Raw genomic sequence first — 3,993 nt, forward strand, 5'->3', positions numbered from 1 at the left:
TACATAGATAGATAGATAAATATATATATATGTATGTATGTATAAATATATGTATGTATGTCTATATATAATGTATGTATATATATTTACACACATACATATATATTTGTATATATACACATACATTCATACACACACTCACACACATATATATATAATACATATGTGTGTATACATACACATATGTGAAGACATGCTTACATACATGTATGGAAATATATGAGAATGTGTATGCACACACACACGCACACTCACACATACATATATGCACACACACACTACTCATATATCTATTCATTTGTTTGTAAATAGCTATGTGAGCGTATCATATTATTGTTAGACTATTGATTTTCAAAGATATCTTTAATGCTTTAACATCCATCTACTCCCACATAGTATTGTTGTTGTTGTTGTTTTATATTATCACTTTTATACTAGTGCTATATACTAAACGAAGACAGCCCAAAACTGATTGATCGTAATCAGATTTTTTTTTTACTGATTTATTTTATTTATTTATGAGTTTTTTTGTTTTTTTTTTCATACTTCAGCAAAAGTCTGGCAGGAAATTAGAGTTGCTGTTTAAATTATATATCGAATACAGCTCACGCATGCACACAAACACAAGCTTATATAGTAGTTGTAGTATTGATAGATTTTCTCTTTTTACAATATTTAATTATTAGTTTTAATATGAATTCAATGAAAAAAATACAACGAAAACAACAAAAAAAATGAAGATATTTTAATTTTATTATTAGCACTATTGTGTTACCAGCGATTGGAGTCTTCGGATTTTTGTTTGTGCCAGATTTCCAAGCTATAATTTCTATTAGTTCCCCATAGGTTTTTCATTTTACAGCAATAAGCGAAGCCTCATCAGAATGGAAATAAAATTATTTTATTTTCTCTCTGCTAGGATTTTAAAGAACATATTGTACCCAGGACACGTTAATTGTGTCAACAAAGAAAAGAATATAACATATAGGTGTAAGTAGGGCTGTGTGGTAAGAAGTTTGCATTTCAACCACACGGTTCTGGGTTCAGTCCCACCTTGTGGCACCTTGGACAAGTGTTTTGTGTTATAGCCTGGAACCAACCAAAGCTTTGTGAGTGGATTAGGTGGACAGAAACTGAATGAAGCCCATCATCTATATATATATATAGTTTATATTCATTTAAAAGAAGAAGGAAATGGAGATTGAGAAGTTAATAATTGTTTATTATTAGCAGCAAATTGGTCATCTTCACTTACAGCCATTTCTGTCAATACTCAATAAACATCAAATTTACAATTATGCGACATGAGCATAATATCATCAGAGGGAAAAAGATGTACATTTGGATGATATATGTGTTTGTGAATTCATTTTAGCAGAACTATTTTAAGGAAATTCATTCCCCAAAAATATTAGGCACTGAACCATTATTTCCTTGGATACCATACCTTCATGAGGTTAACATAACCCCTAATTAAATTTTACATATATACATACATACATATATATCATCATCATCATTGTTCAACATCCGCTTTCCATGCTAGCATGGGTTGGGCAATTTGACTGAGGACTGGTGAACTGGATGGCTGCACCAGGCTCCAATCTGATCTGGCAGAATTTCTACAGCTGGATGCCCTTCCTAATGCCAACTACTCTGAGAGTGTAGTGGGTGCTTTTACGTGCCACCAGCATGAGGGCTACTCAGGCAGTACTGGCAACGGCCACGCTCAAAATGGTGTTTTTTACATGCCACCTGCACAAGAGCCAGTCCAGCAGCACTGGCAATGACCTCGATCGAATGTTTTCTAACGTGCCAGTAAGGCAACGCTGGTAATGATCATGCTCAAATGCTGCTATTTACGTGCCACAGAAGCCAGACAGTTGCTCTGGCAATGATCGCACTCGGACGGTGCTGTTGGTGCTCTACTGGCACAGGTTCTAGTCATCGAATATGGCTCAATTACAATTTCGATTTCACTTGCTCCAACAGGTCTTCGCAAGCAGAGTTTAGTGCCCAATGAAGGAGAAGTTGGCATCGGTATGCAAATGTATTTGTCTATGTGTATCTTTGTACTTGTGTCTGTCATCACCATTTGACAATTGGTGTTAGTCTGTTTACATCCCAGTAGCTTAGTGGTTCAGCATAAGAAAACAATAAAACAAGTACCAAATGTAAAAAAGTAAGTACAGGGGTCAATTTGTTCAACTAAAATTCTTCAAAGTGATGCCTTAGCATGGCAACAAGAAGGGCATCCAGCCGTAGAAAATTTGCCTCAATGAATTCATCCGATCCATGCAAGCATAGAAAAATGGATTTTAAATGATGATGATGATACATCTCAGCAATTCTCAAAATATACATATCTATATTTATCAAAAAGCAAAGTAAAATAACAAAAATATAATGGGTGTTTTTATTTACAACTTAAATTAGTAGAGAAGCGCTATGACTCTTTAGTGGGCCTCAAAGATTAATGGGGGTGGGGTAGGTATTTTGAAATTGGAATTCTCGCCTGAATGCTTCCAGAAGAATAGGGTCCACTTAAATTGCCCAAAATCCCAGGGGTTAAACTCAGTGATGGATGAAGTCTACTAGGCAAGTAGGTCAAAGTGGGATTTGAACTCAGAATGCAAAGAGCTGGAACAAAGATGTAAGGCATCAGGTCTGACTGCCTCACAGCTCATTTTTATTGACCCACAAAGGATGTAAAGCAAAGTTGACCTTGGCAGGATTTGAACTCATGGCTCTGAGTATTGGAACAAATACAAGTTTATTTATTCATTTTTTTTTATCTTACACTCTAAATGACTTTACTAATTTGTAATACATGACTTTACTGCAAACAAAACTATAGGAATAATTTCCAAAGAAAAGTAAAAAAAAATCACATTGAAATTATATTAATAACAGGGCTTCAGGGAATTACAGGCATGCAGACACAGTCAGGATGCTTTCTGTGTCCCTTCCTGCTAGCCATAGTTTAGGGGTCTCCACTGCAGCTGTCCATGTCATGTCTTACTGCCTTTACAATGTTCGCAGAGCATTGAACAGCAGTCAGTGTCAGCATTTTGATACCTGGCAGGTAACTCTTTTACAAAATTCAAATGGCTTCCAGTTCTCCATGTCAGCTAACTTTTTCTCAACTACATCTTTAGTCTTAATGCTCTCCAACGCTGTTGACTGTTCCCCAATGCATCAAGCTGTTTCTGAAAAAAAGGAGACATTAAAAAACTTCAAATTTAGCCTAAACACCCTTTCTATATACACATACATACATATATGTGTGTGCATATGTGTATATATATATATATATATATATATACAGGGTGTTCCAAAAAGATGTACTCACTCTTTGATTTCCCAGTACTCATGCATTTTGTGTTCAAGTAGATGTTTATTGATATACATACAATCCTAAAAAGTTAAATTAAATTCAGGAAAATAAATTATTATAGAAACGATTATTTATTGTCATTTAGAATTATTTTAATGTTCTCTCTCATTCCTGCATGTTCGCAAATGTTCAAACTGCCTTCCTTCATTTTCCAAACAAAGCTGATAATGTCCAGCAATGGATCCGACAACATTGCCAAGTATTCCATTTGGAATTGCAAGACATTGTATTCGAATTTCATTTTTCAAATCATCAATTGTCACTGGCTTTGCAGCATAAACCTTATCTTTGAGATGTCCCCATAAAAAAAAATCCATTGGCGTGAGGTCTGGAGAACGTGCAGGAAATTCAACGCTACCTCTCCTCCCAATCCATTTGTTTGGATTTGTTGCATCGAGGTAAGCCCGTACATCACAAAAGACAATACATTAGTAATTATCTGTCAAAGAGTGAGTACATCTTTTTGGGACACCCAGTATACATATATATATATATATATATAACAAATTGATATACAGTTTTAATTTTATTCACTGCTATGAACATTCAAACTTACACCTTCTGTTTTGAACATGTTAATTTATCAACATTGAAAC

The 3,993-nt window shown here is 34.7% G+C and overlaps 1 long non-coding RNA gene across 1 annotated transcript in view; it reads right to left on the bottom strand.

Annotated features, from left to right (window-relative positions):
* Positions 1-732: 732 nt before the first annotated feature.
* Positions 733-3,993, bottom strand: part of LOC128247287 (uncharacterized) — an 11,379-nt gene continuing 8,118 nt past the window's right edge. The window contains exon 2 of the long non-coding RNA XR_008263643.1: positions 733-3,209. This is a non-coding gene — a long non-coding RNA (uncharacterized LOC128247287). The remainder of the gene's footprint in view (positions 3,210-3,993) is intronic.

This window comes from Octopus bimaculoides, chromosome 3 (assembly GCF_001194135.2).
Source record: "Octopus bimaculoides isolate UCB-OBI-ISO-001 chromosome 3, ASM119413v2, whole genome shotgun sequence".
Classification (NCBI taxonomy): Eukaryota; Metazoa; Mollusca; class Cephalopoda; order Octopoda; family Octopodidae; genus Octopus; species Octopus bimaculoides.